Source organism: Lissotriton helveticus, chromosome 1_2, assembly GCF_964261635.1.
Source record: "Lissotriton helveticus chromosome 1_2, aLisHel1.1, whole genome shotgun sequence".
In the NCBI taxonomy this organism is placed as follows: domain Eukaryota; kingdom Metazoa; phylum Chordata; class Amphibia; order Caudata; family Salamandridae; genus Lissotriton; species Lissotriton helveticus.
In genome coordinates this window covers 427272009-427286880 of record NC_136058.1, presented here as the reverse complement: position 1 = coordinate 427286880, position 14872 = coordinate 427272009, and the positions used below count along the sequence as shown (strand labels likewise).

Sequence of the window (14872 nt, the reverse complement as noted above, 5' to 3'; positions counted from 1 at the left end):
GTTTTTGCTTTATTGTTGCACCTGTGTCATCTTTGTAACCGTTTTGAATCCATGTCTGCAAATCGTTGTTATATGATTTGACGCAGTAATATGAATCGGACACTATAAGTGTCGGGAATTCGCGATCTGCATTATCTAGCGCCATTTTCAATGCTATTATTTCAGTCTGTTATTCTGAATTAGTTTCTACTGAGTGTGTTTTTGTTAATAGAGGTCTTAGTTTACCTCCACGCCACACTTCTTTTGTAATCTCACATGTGGGGTTGTATGCTTGTTCTCCCCAAACGGAGGGTTGAGCATGTCCGTCTGTATAGATTACACAAGCGTATTGTCGTAAGGGCAGAATGTCGATTGGCAGAGGGAATGTTCTTTCATATTCTAGATTTTTCAATTCCTTTAGTTCTGGATCAAAGTAGTAGTATACTTTGTCCATTGTAATTGAATTCACCCATTGTATCCATTCCGGATTCAATGTTGTTGTTGGTAAATTACACGGTGTTGTTAATGCCTCAAAGGCTGATTCTGCTGTTCTGACTGTGATACGTCTACCGTCAGCTTGATCTTTTTCTCTAGCTATTGCGGTTTGAACTGCATGAACAATGTTTTCTTTAATGCTGAATTTATTTTCAGCTTCTGTGTACAAGTGTGATTTGAATGCAATTGGTATCTTTTCTCCCTCATTAGAGGTCAGGTATGTGAATCCGCATCTTCCTGGGATGACTCGAATCACAAGATTGCGTGTGTTATCACGTGTTTCTAATTTTGTTTTAATTAACATGTCTGTTTTGAAGGATCTCGAAATTTCTGTGTGTATTTGAGTCCAATTGGTTCTTTTAAAATCTGGTTTTATTAGATCATAAAGGGGCTTGACCATTTCTGCGTAATTTGCAATGTATGTTCTTCCGAAATTTAGGAAGCCTAGAATTGACTGTAGGTTTTTTAGTGTTCTAGGTGCTTGGAGTACGGCACATTTCTCTAGGAAATTGTCAGCCAACATACACTTGATAATTCATACCCTAAGAACAGGACTGTCAGATGGGCAATTCTGGATTTTTTAAAGTTGAATTTGTAACCCTCTGCTGCGAACCCAAGTATTATGGTGTTCACTCTCTTCAAGTGAGTCTCCAAGTCATCATCTGTTAAGTATATGTCGTCGACATACGATAATGCTTCGTCATCATATGTTTGTAGTAATTCTGTTACTCTCGCTGAGAATACCCCCGGGCTATTCTTGTACCCCTGGGCTAACCGACAGAATTGTTTTGGAGTGCCATTTATTGAGAACGCAGACAAATATCTGCTCTCTGGTGCTATGTTTTGACAAAAGAATCCATTAGAGATGTCTAATGTTGTTTTGTATTTTTTGCGCACTATGTTATTCATTAGTGCAGCACTATGCGAGTTTTGCAACATGAGTTAAGGTGTCGGTAATCCAAAACTAGACGATATGAATTGTCTGGTTTGGAGACCGGAAACAAAGGGTTGTTCATTTGTGAGGTGCAAGTTTCAATCACCCCCTGGTATTCTAGCTGATCTAGGATTTCTTTTACCTGTTTTTTAGCTTCTTGCTTAATTGGGTACTGTCTCTGTGCAGTAGGTTGTGATTTTAACTGGATTTTGTGAGGAGGAGAGTCCTCATCCCATCCTACGTGATTTTTATATAAAGCAGGAGCTAGAGCTACCGCCCACTTTCTAGCAAGTGTATATTTTTTATGAATTGGGATATGATTTGAGAAGGCAGGCATAATTATTTCTTCGCCATGAGGGCACTCCCTGACAAACTCTGGTGGCCAGTCTTTTTCAGCTAGAAGGATGTCATAGCCCTTGGAGAGATTATCCCAAAATAGTCCCCTTATTTTTCTAGTCTTATCCCCCTCTATACGTAAAGTTATTTCATATATTTTGTGAGGTTTGCTAACTCTGGTGTCTGCAGTTTCCACTTGAAGATATTCATTCGTGTCCACTGTCTCCAGATGATTCATAAGGACTTTGCGAGCTATGCTCACTTCTGCTGCGCTGTCTAGCATTGTCTGAGCCCATTCTCCGTTTTTCAGTTGTGTCCTCAGTATTCTCAGCATTGTTAACTACCTTGATACTGGCTACCTTCTTTTTTGGAAATTGTAGTTTCTTTTTTAGATGAGCAGGTTCCTTGTCTTTGGACTTGGCGTGCTCTTCTCTTTGTTATGATCGTCCTCTTCTTTCCGATTTCTGCGAGGAAGTCTGAAAAGATTGAGAGGGACGTGTATCAATGTCTTGATATCTATCAGGCTTCTTTATATTATTCCTATTTCTAAGGTTATATCTTTTCCCAGAGGGGTCACTCTGGGGTGACCTGTGTCTTTGGTTCTGCGATTTTTCTCTTCGCCTAGGAGACCTTCCTCTGGACTGGAATTTCTTTTCTTTAGGATTGGGTTGTTTGTTTCCATCCCAGCTCTTTTTTTGTGATGTTGAATTATTATAAAAAAATATTTTTTCAGGACTTTCAATCAGTTGTGGTTTTACTGGTATTCCACCTAAACTATCTCTACCTAGTGCCTCATAGGATTTTTCTATGATTCTGGCAATCTCAGCTGGTTGGTCTGCTATATCTGTCTCCTTTAACCTCTGGCGGATCGCCACGTTTGCTGCTTCTCCCTTTATGTTGGCTAATAATATAGCCGAGACCTGCTTGAAGTCTTTTAGTAATTTCATACCAAGAGTTAAAGCGGGTTCTGGACCGTATTCGTCTTGAATTTGTTTTAGCACATCTGGTATTACCGAAATGGATGGAACACCGTGCGTTTTTGTGTAGATGGAAGCAAAGACTGTACCCCAAGTGTCACAGTCCTCCACGTGTGGTGCGATTCCCATTGGAAGACAGATAGTCAGAATCCTGTGTTTTTCTAACGGGGTGGTGTCTGGAAACACAGCCTCTATTTGGGTGATTTTTTGTGCTAACCAGAATGGTATTTGTTCCCGTTTAGCTGGTACTTTACCTAGGCAGGATTGTATGTTCTGTGGTGTAATTTTATTTGTGTTCCCCTGGTGAGGGGTCAGCTGTGGAATTTTAATTGCTGGTTGAATTGTTGAAATCCGCATCACATATTGGACTAATTGTCTATGTATTTTTATTAATTGTTTTAGTTGTACTAAAAGATCTGCTGCAGGCATTCTTTCGAAGTCTGGATGCGGTGTGTATCCGGCTAGGACCGGCCACGTTGCTCCTGGTCTACCTAAAGGACCGAGCCTGGTGATGTGATTATTATGTTTTAGGGCGCCATTAAATAAGAGCAGGTGCTCTTGAAATTTAAGTGGTACTTCCACCTCCTCGAAAGGAGTATACTCATTAGGAGGTTCCTCTGTTTTGTAATAGTGGAAGTACTTTGTTACAGCATTTGCTGCTGGAAAATGTATCCATGAATAGTATACCTCTGTCTGCCGATATTCGTGTGCCTCAATTACGAATATGACTGTGCCACCTCTAGGTGTCAGTCCATTTTCTATAAGTTTTAAAGTTATAGATTTCCTTTTGATGACCGGGATGAGTATTATATCCTGGTCAGCTTCTTGTATAGCAGTATCAGCTGCTACTATTTCAGCTGCTAATCTAACTGCCTCTCTTTCATCATCACTGTCTACCATTTTACCGACAGGAAGCTTATTTTGTTTGTTTGCAGATCAGGTTTCTTATGGAAACAAAGATTAGATGCACAATATTTTGGAACGGTGTATCCTTCAACGTTGACTAAACCAAGTACCATACATAGGAGTTTCCTCCTGCAAGGTTTGGCGGATATTACCTTTTACCCACTCCAGACGTCTTTGGAATATTATGGGAAAAAGGGGTCTGAGTGAGAAAGCACGACTGAGTTACTCTAAATGTCTTACGTTAGTTTTATCGCCCTTCCAAACGCGTTGGGCGCCATGTAGTGTAGTTCCTATTATCCCAATAGGCTCTGCGCATTGGAATAATACCTTCAATAGTATAGGCCTAGACCAGACGTTAACTAGGTCTACTACTGTCGATATTAGACTTAAAGTTTTGGGTTTGCCAGCTAGCTCAGAGTTCACTAGAAACTTTCTCGAATAGGCAAGGAGGAGTTGAACCTCCCTGGATAGATAAGAAGGGATTTAGTTTCTGACAACCATAGAACATGACAACTTTGCTCTCCCCTAATCAAGAGTGTATCTCTAGAGTCGTGTGAACAAAAGGCAATTTATTTTACTCAGTCAGTACGTGCATTCTTAGTCTCACCAGATTGTAGAGAAAAGGAAGAGACGGGCGTGTTCAATAAAAGATGTTATTTATTGATCAGTCTCTTTTCTCATACAAGAGAAATGGATCGATATTATTGCAATACTTATGGTTAAGTAAAGTGCATACATTAAAAGCAGAAGTATAAAATAATACTGTAAAAACATTGATATGGTTTCTAAGCCATATGAAGGTTTAAAATGAATAAAATGAATTACATACACGTATACATTTGACTAATCGTACTCAACTGGTGTTTCTAACTACGCCTACCCCGTGTACCTGACCTAAGCCTAATACGTGGGCGGGAATAGAAAGTTACAGTTTAAGTTAAGTTTGTTTTGCCAAGTGACTGACTAAAGAATTCTCTGCAAGGGGTTATTCAGTTCTGTACCTGGAATCTAGGATGAATTGAGGGATGGTATCTCTCATCTCTGGTCTCGATATTCCAGGCAGCCTGCGAGGGCTACCCGGAAGCGCCGGAGCTGGATTTCTCGGCAGGAGAAAAAGGCAGCTTCTCGTTCTCAGCGCGTCAAGAAGGCGGGGCTGCGCCAGCGGGGTCTGCTCTGCTCTGGGCTTCGGCAAGTCTGGCTGCTCCGATCTCGTCACCACCGCGTGTGTTTGCATAGGGCAATATCGGTAATATTTATACCTTTAAGGTGCCGAGATTGACGTAAGGATGGACATAGATACGTCAATAAGGATGTCGTACGACCAGGTCGTTAGCACATTCTTTTGCTGAAGTTCTTGGTGAAATCAAAACAATGGCCGCAGGGTTTTTCCCAGGTCTGTCATAGGTTTGATTTGTTTTGAGAACTCCGTATGCCTTATCAGGGGCTGGAGGAATATCGCTTGTCTAATTAGATGGCAAGCGTTATGACCTAATCAGATAACACGTTCCTGTGCCGTAGTGTGGCTTTATCAGATAACGGTTCCTGCATCATGGGGGTTTTCTGCCTCATGGGATGGCTGCTAGTTAACTTGTTAACCAGAATAGGGTCAGGAATAGGGGGATCGATACAGAACCTATAGGAATACATCACAATGCAACAGAACTCTGGGACCTAATCGACACTGCGTCACCTGACATCGCCTTCCTTACTGAAACATGGATGAACGCATCCTCTGCCCCTGACATCGCCATAGCCATACCGGATACTTACAAGATCATTCGAAAAGACCGCACCAATCAAACTGGAGGAGGCATCGCCATCGTCCATAGAAGCACCATCAAAATCACAACCAGCTCTGACGACAATCTTGCAACCGCCGAACATCTCCACTTTCAGATCCACACCGACCCCAGGACAACCCCTAGAGGCACCCGCATTTACAGGCCCCCAGGCACCCGATCTCAATTCAGCGACGACATCACAGACTTCGTCAGCCAGCACGCCCTCGCCTCCGAGAACTACATTCTTCTAGGAGACTTCAACTACCACCTTGAAAACATACTCGACAACAACTCCACCACCCTGCTGGACAACATGTCCAATCTCGGACTCAAACAACTTGTTGACACCCCCACTCACACAGCCGGACACACGCTCAACCCTATCTTCACCTCCAGCAAGCACATCTCCTTCGATCACACTACAGCTCTCCACTGGACGGACCACAGCTGTGTTCACTTCAGCTACAAAACCACACTGACCCACAACTGTCCACAACCCATTCCCCGGAGAAAATGGAACAAAATCACCACCGACCAACTCCTTACATCACTCAACCAAAACCCTCCCACCCTAGCAATGGACCCAGACCAAGCGGCCACCAACCCCAGGCAATGGATTACCCACAGTGCGGACGAACTACCACCCCTGGAAAAACACCAGTTGAAATCATCCAGCAAAAAGGCTCCCTGGTTCAATGATGACCTTAAAAAATCCAAGAAGACTTGCCGCACCCTGGAGAAGAATTGGAGAAAAGATCAAACCTCAGACAACATGGCCTCCCTCAAGACAGCCACCCGCAAACACCACCAACTGATTCGATCCGCCAAGAAATCAGCATTCAAGGACCGTCTCGACAACAATTCTCATAACAGCAAGGAACTCTTCAATATCGTCAAAGAATTCACCAACCCTTCCGCAGCATCCAACGACATCACTAACTCCCAAGACCTCTGCGATGCGCTATCCTCCTTCTTCTACAACAAAATTGCCGACATCCACAATAGCTTCAAGAATACTCCTAGTGACCAACCCGCCCCACCCCCTTCAGATCCCACCCCTCCAACTAACTACCTTTGCTCCTGGAACCCAATCACCACTGAAGACACCATTCGCCTCATGAATTCAATCCACTCTGGCTCACCTTCTGACCCCTGTCCCCACTACATCTTCAACAAAGCTGACTCCATCATCGCTCCCCAACTCCGCGATGTCATCAACTGCTCTTTCAACTCTGCCACCTTTCCAGAAATCTGGAAACACGCCAAACTCAACGCCCTTCTGAAAAAACCCACAGCAGACCCCTCAGAACTGAAAAACTACCGACACATATCCCTCCTACCTTTCCCGGCCAAAGTCATCGAGAAAGCCGTCAACAGCCAACTCGCAGCCTTCCTTGAATCCAACAACTCCCTGGATCCCTCACAGAACGGCTTTCGAGCCAAACACAGCACCGAAACCGCCCTCATTGCGGCGACCGACGACATCCGAGCACTCCTGGACAACGGAGAAACAGTGGCCCTCATTCTACTCGACCTCTCTGCCGCCTTCGACACTGTCTGTCACAGCACCCTCATACAACGCCTCAACAACATCGGCATACAAGGAAAAGCCTTGGACTGGATCATCTCGTTCCTAGCTGGGAGAACCCAGAGAGTCCGACTCCCCCCATTCTACTCAGAGCCCACCGAAGTCATCTGCGGCGTACCTCAAGGTTCCTCACTCAGTCCCACCCTCTTCAACATCTACATGAGTCCTCTCGCCTCCATCGCACGTCAACACAACCTCAACATCATATCCTACGCCGATGACACCCAGCTAATCCTTTCCCTCACCAAAGACCCCAACACCGCCAAAACCAATCTTCACGAAGGTATGAAAGAGGTAGCCGAATGGATGCAACAGAGCCGCCTAAAACTCAACTCAGACAAAACGGAGGTGCTCATCCTAGGATCCTCCCCCTCTGCCTGGGACGACTCTTGGTGGCCTTCCGCTCTGGGATCAGCACCCACACCCACAGACCATGCACGTAACCTTGGCTTCATTCTAGACTCCTCTCTCTCAATGTCCAGACAAGTCAACGCCGTATCGTCCTCCTGCTTCAACGTCCTTCGCATTCTCAAAAAGATCTTCCGCTGGATCCCCCTCGACACAAGAAAGACTGTCACCCATGCACTGGTCACGAGTCGACTGGACTATGGCAACACACTTTACGCCGGAACTACAACAAAATTGCAGAAAAAGCTCCAGCGCATCCAAAACGCATCAGCGAGACTCATATTGGACATCCCGCGCCAAGAGCACATCACCGGACACCTAAAAAACCTCCACTGGCTTCCCGTCAACAAAAGAATTACTTTCCGCCTCCTTACCCACGCACACAAGGCCCTCTATAATCTAGGACCCGAATGCCTCAACACCCGACTGTCCTTCTACAATCCCACCCGCCAACTAAGATCATCCAATCAAGCCCTCGCCGCAGTCCCGCGCATCCGAAAAACCACCATGGGTGGCAGATCCTTCTCCTTCCTGGCTGCCAAGACCTGGAATTCACTCCCCACCCACCTCCGCCTTACTCAGAACCACATCTCCTTCAGAAAAGAACTGAAAACCTGGCTATTCGACAAACAGTGAACCCCTCCCTCTAGCGCCTTGAGACCCTCTGGGTGAGTAGTGCGCTATATAAATGCCCGAACTTGAACTTGAACTTATTTTTGATAGAATCTTTTTGTTAATGTGAAAATAAAGACACCCCACTTCAAGAGAGGGACTTGAGAGATTGCTCCTGTGCCCACTTGGTGCTGGAAGCGCTCCCTTTAACTCGAGTTATTGGTCTCCTCCTCCTTCATTTGAGCACCACAGACTCCTCGCTTTGCATTGACAAGAAATTATGATTTATTAAGCATAGAAATTCAGAAATGAGGTAATAAGTAAATTTAATTTACCACACTATAGTAAATTTGTTGAAAACTTTGAAACCAAAATGGAACCGTTAAGGAAATTGTTAAGGCAAAAAAACGTATTTGAATGGAAGGATGAACAAGAAAAAGCTTTTGTAGATATCAAAAATGATATCGTTAACTCACCAACTTTGAAACCTTTCAGAATGGGAAAAAGATGTATCATTACCACTGATGCCAGTTTGTATGGCCTTGGTTGTGTGTTATCTCAAACAGATGGTGACACTGAGTGGAATGTGGCTTTTTCACCTAGGACGCTGAATAAAACGGAGCGCAAATATGCTGTAATTGAACGTGAGTTGCTTGCATGTGTGTGGGCTGTAGAACATTATAGAATTTACATTTGGGGCAGGAAATTTGTCCTTAGAACGGACCACAAACCTTTTGCAATGTTGGCCAAGCAAAACTAATGTTAGTCCAGATTTACTTCCATTTTACAATGTAGCAGAGGATTTATGGTGTGAGGGTGAGTTTATATTTAAAGCTGGGAAATGCATTCCACCCAGTGGAGTACAAGAAATGATTTTAAAACTAGCGCACAAAATGCATCCTGGAAGTTATTGGACAGAATGAATTATTACTTCGACCGTTTACCTTAGCCTTGAAAAAGTCTGAATATACCAACTTTGTACAGACGAAATACGTGTTGGCTGCCTTTTACGCTTGAATTTGAATAAGAAAATAAAGAAAACTACATGCACCAGTACTTTCATCGGTTTATCTTGTCTTGATACAATTGGAGATTTGCTAAATTCATCACATTGATATTACAATTCTATTGTGCATACAGTCCTGAAGTGTATAGGATATTGTTATAATTAGAATTTGGTGTGCTGTATAGACTATCTAAAATATATTACAATACCAAATTACAATATTCTTATATTAATTTGATGTGACTGTTCGCCTTAATATGCCTGCAAAGTTACATGATTCTACTAGGGCCCAGAAACATTTTATTTAGTGATGTCAATCTGCACTTTCCTGCATCTTGTAGTAAATGGAATATTGACAAACAAGTGTTATTTTCAGAAAACCGTGAATTCTGTAGCTTGTCTTTGTATCTTTGATCTGCACCTCACGGACTCCTCACATTCCTCTCGAGAGAAGATCCTGCCTCCTACTCATTAGTGTTGTTTCAGTAACTGTTTCAATCACGTCTTCATGTTTCATTGACATGTATTAGGAGAAAAGCGTATAAAAATACATTGTGTAGCATTAGAATTATATACTCCAACTTGCTTTGGGGTGGATGCTCTCGTACATTGCAAAGACAATTGTCAGTTGTTAGTTTGCTTGGCCTTTTGCTATTTTTGCATTAAATGTATGATAGATTTGTTGGCCTCCAGGTGTGTTGTGTTTTATTTTACATATCATATGCGATGACGAGGAAAATGGCAGTCCAGTATACACATTCTTCATATAAATCAACTCACAGTATACTGTTCTGGAGGTGCAGTCCCACAGACATTATCTCTACCTGAACGCAGGCACCCTAGGAAGCATGTGCTTTTCAAACCAGTTGCCCTCTGATGCGGCGTCCTCGCTATTTGATAAGTCAATATGTCCTGAATTTTAGGAGGGTTACCGTAACTAGTGCACTCTGTTAGACAGTGATCACCTGTGGTAGTAAGATGGTAATAGGCACCTTATCACCTATGCACGGTGCAGGGCTTTGAGTTACAGAGCTCCTCACGCTGTGGAGAAGATTAGGTCACATTTACCCGTTTTCCCATATTTGGTCCTGATGAAATGCCAACAGATTGCTCCATGACTACACAAGGCATGAAAAACGTTGACCTGAAGTATAGACCCCAGCTTACCAGCAGGTCCATAGGTGATCGATACTTTCACACAGTGAAAGGGGTCATTAGTTCCTCAATTTCTCTGCCACTGTTTTTAATCTCAACATGGACCAGGAAGATCACATTAACTATATTGTGGCAACTGGTCGATAGTTGATCTTATATTAAGACTTTCACTAATCTCACATCTTATGACACAACATCCTCTGTCCTGCTATGCTCATCCGGCGCCCTTAATAAAAGATCTCCGACAAAGTGCCCTCTTGTGGTGCCCGCCAGGCATTGTAGCGCCGGCCTGGTGAGGAGTATAGCCCAATGATGAAGCATGTCACCTTCAGGTGAGTGAACACAACTTGTCTTAAAAGCACATGCTTCCTAGGGTGTCTGCGTTCAGTTACAGATAATGTCTCTGGGACTGAACCTCCGGAACAGTTTCATGTGATTTGACTGTGTTTTATTTTAACAAATGTACATAGCAGATATTGGCGCTTGCTTGTTTCACAAAAATTATCGGATACCTGCCTCAGAGCTCACTTCTTAAGACGAGTATGGGGTTATCATGTTGCTGCTACAAGCTCCTTACCTCTGCGGGTTATCGGGAACGATGCAGGGGCAGACCCAAACCATCCACACATGGAGATCAATGACAAATACTGAAGAATTAACAGAGCTTCCAAGCTGGTGACCATTACTTAATTGACCCTGAAAATAAAAGACACGTTTTTAGTATTCTGGTGACTCATGACCATAAAAAACAAAGGTTATAAATTCAATATTATGTCAATTACTTAAAAAATGGAACTGGATGTGCTGAATCGGAAGTTGTTCCAGGTCATGCCTGACACCTTCCACCACGATTGCTTATGGGACTTGTAGTTTTGTTTTCCTCATTAAAAGGATGGTCTCTAAAGTCTAAGGTCACCTTTTAGACCCTATCTTTTCAAATATTTCTGAATTAAAAGTTATGGAACCTTTACCCATCCCGTGGTCAGACCACTTTTTAGTTCATTCAGCTGGCAAACTCCTATAGAGGACCCCCATGTGCCTGCCCCACGCATCCTAGAACGTCCCTGGTCCACACTAGCCCGATACCTGGAAGCGCGAACTCGAACTAGTCATTTCCACTTATCATCAGACCCATTAATAGCAGACAAGAAATTCACACTATGGATCGAGAATTCTCTAGATCTAGTACTGCCAAGAAAAATCTTACTAAAAAAAAGCGGAACCTTTAAATCCCCCTGGTTCACTCCTGAACTCCGTGATATGAAAAAAACATTGCAAAAAACTTGAACGAGTATGGAAAAAACACTTTGCTAGTATTAAAAAACTGAATACAGATTAGCCTTCACATCCTATAAAGCCACCCTTAAAAAAACTCAGTCGGCCTTCTTGAAAGAAAAAATTCAATCCTCTGCTAACTCCTCCAGGGAAACATTCCGCATTGTCAAAGAACTCTTTGGTCTCCGACTCAACCACAGCTACTGACCCTTCTGGTCGCCGATGCAATTGGCAGAATTTTTCGCTACCAAAATCCAAAATATCCTATGACCCCTCACAAATAATGACTGTCCACCAGAGCCCTACCCACCAGAACCCCAAAATAATGACCTCTGCCTAGACTAATTTTCCCCTATCACAGTGGACCTGCTCCTCCCAATTTTAGAATCAATCAAGAGCGGTTCTCCCCTGGACCCGACACCTTTCAACATCTTGAAGTCAGTGGCATCCACCATCAACCCCCCCATCTCAAACTTAATGAATGCTTCCCTAACACAGGGCACTGTACCACTCAATTGGAAAAAAGCAATAGTAAAGGCACTGTTAAAAAAAACACCTCAATCCCACTGAGATGGGTAATTACCAGCCCATCTCCTTACTTCCAGGAATCAGCAAGGTGGCAGAAAAATGTGTCAATCAACAGCTTTCAGCCTTCCTTGAGTCCGGTGGACTCCTACACTGCTCTCAGACAGGCTTCCGCCCTGGCCAGGGCACTGATACCACACTGATGGCAGTTGTAGAAGAGGCGAGAAGGATTCTTGACTCAGGAGGATCAGCAGCTGTGATCCTCCTGGATCTAAGCGCAGCCTTCGATACGGTGAACCACCGTATCCTGGGTCACCGGCTCAGTAGATAGGAGTTACAGGGTCGGCTTTATCCTGGCTGAAATCATTCCTCGAAAATAGAACCTTCCAGGGCTCTGAAGGCAACATCCGTTCCAGAGCTATTCCACTCCAATGTGGGGTGCCTCAGGGCTCGTCCCTGCGCCCTACTCTTTTTAATGTGTATATGTCCCCACTGGAGGAAATAGTTGCCCCCTTTGGAATTAAACTGGTCACCTACGCGGACGACACCCAACTTGTTGTCTCGCTGAATCAGTCTGACCATTCCCGGGAAAAACCTGTGCTCCTGCCTCAAAGAAATCTTTAGCTGGATGAACAGCTCTCGCCCTAAAATTAACAGCGAAAAAACGGAGCTTCTGGTGCTGGGTAATCAATCAAAATTCATCCCTAATTCCATGTGGCCGCCTTGTATGGGGCCAGCTCCCACTCCAAAAAAAGAGATAAAAAGCCTGGGTATCTGGCTCGACCAGGATCTTACCTTTCAAACCCAAGCAAGGAAAACTGTGGGAGTCTGTTTTGGCCTGTTTTGAACTACACGGAAAATCCTCCCCCTCTTACCTGCCCACTCCAGAAAACTCCTTAATCAGGGTATCATCCTCTACAGACTGGATTATGGTAACGCCTTCTATGTTGGGGCTTCTAAAATAGTTATTTCTAAACTTCAACTAGTCCAGAACTCGGCAGCCAGACTTCTGGTAGGCACAAAAAAATAAATCGGTGCTCGGCCAAACCCGCCTTAAGTACCCTCCACTGGCTCCCAATTCAGGAGAGGGTTAACTTCAGTCCCTCTGTATTACACACAAAATCCTTCAGGGCAAGGGCCCCCCAATCCTTAGAGCTCTGATTAAACCGTTGAAAGCTTCGTTCCGACCATCTTCGCTTAGCCGACACTCCCAGAATTAAGAAGGCGCGACCGGGGAGGGCACCTCTTCTCCTACAAAGTCTCCAGGCTCCGGAACTCCCTTCCTCTTACCATCCGCAGGGAAACTAACCTACTAAAATTCGCAAGATCCTGAAAAACTGGCTCTTCCCGTAAAACTATTTTGATCTCTGGCTAAATCAGTAGCGCTGGCACGCAGCCGGGTAGCCATGCGCTTTATGAATCCCATTCCATTCCAAGTCCCAGTGTTCTAAGAGATGTTGGTCAAAATCTGAGGCCTGACGGAGGATGAAGCATGACACTGCTCTGCTTAGCAGTGAGATGAATGACAGTTCCCCAGCCCTTCCATTCTTTGACAGACAGACGCTCGTCGGCCATTCATATTTTTTTGCCACGACTAAGAAACTTTTATTGCAGCTTGTGTCACTGAAGAGATAAAACCCCTGGGCGTGTTTAATTAACCACTGACAAACATGATAAATCAAGAACATGAGTTTCTGGTAAACTATCAAGCACCCAATCAGTATCAGCCGCCCTTCACACCCAGGAATTCTTGAGGCTTTGGAGAGGGTGAATTGCACGTGGTATAAGAGGAACATTACATGACTCAAAGCTCACTTTTCAGGGATGTACTGAACTGCCAGCCTCATGGCACACTTAGCCAGCTCTTCACCTCCTCCTCCTCCAACTGTTGACCAGCTATCAGGGCAAATGAGCCTGCAGCAAAGCATCGCTGGCTTGGTTCCACACCGGACCAGGCAAGGTGGTCAACTCCATACTCCTCCAAGTCAGCAAGCACTCTGGTCGAGCCAGTCCTAACCCCACATGCATGTTCCCCATCACAACTATTTTAATGGTACTAGGTTATGTTTCTGCCAAATGTATGAGTCAAAAAGTGAAAGATTTTACTATGAAGTGCTGAAAGAGAAATCATGAAGTTTTTCAATATCTCTGAGTCTGCCACAGTACACAGGAGCATTATTTCTCTACAGCAGCAAATCATGTATGTGTCCTGTAGAAAGCATGTTTGAATGAAACATAGAAGGCATTGCAGCCAAAGATCTCTGCAACATCATAGCAGAGTACAAGATAACTTGTGTTATTATTCCAGCAGAACGAAATGCCATTCCTAATGTGTACGTCATTTTAAAGACAAACCCAGGAAAATGTATGGTCAGTGTTTTTCTTCTGCCAGTTAAAAGACAATCTCCATTAATGTGCCAGGAAATAAAATACTATGAGAAATCCTACTCTATGGCAGGGTGCTGCCTGCCACTATATTGCAGGTTACTTCCAACATAATCTGATTTATACATACATACTCCAGGGTGCTGACGGCTATCGGGTCTGCACACAGCAGTCTGGAGCCACTCAGGAAGGCGGTACGGTGTCCATTTCATCTTAAGCCCTTAGGTTACAGTCAGAGCCTGACAGACCCGGAGAACTTTATCCGCGCTCTAACTGCGCCAAGCAGATAGACGTAGACCAACATAGGCTGTGTTGTGTGCTGGGTGATACCTGGCTTCATATTATTGTTGGCGGGAGGATGAAGCTCTGATAGGAGCTGCTACAAGAAGAGCAGAGAAATAGGGCCACAGATGTCACAGAGCGACAACTGCCCAGAAGCTGAAGAAAGAACTCTTGAACAGGAAACCTCCTAAACCCTGGAGAATTTCCAGGATAAGCAAATGATGGTAA

At 44.1% G+C, this 14872-nt stretch overlaps 1 pseudogene across 1 annotated transcript in view; it reads right to left on the bottom strand.

Annotated features, from left to right (window-relative positions):
* The window catches only part of LOC144807611 (uncharacterized), a 138401-nt pseudogene that overhangs the window by 78966 nt on the left and 44563 nt on the right, over positions 1-14872 (bottom strand). The window contains exon 5 of the transcript XR_013606361.1: positions 10755-10873. The product of XR_013606361.1 is annotated as an uncharacterized LOC144807611 (transcript). The remainder of the gene's footprint in view (positions 1-10754; positions 10874-14872) is intronic.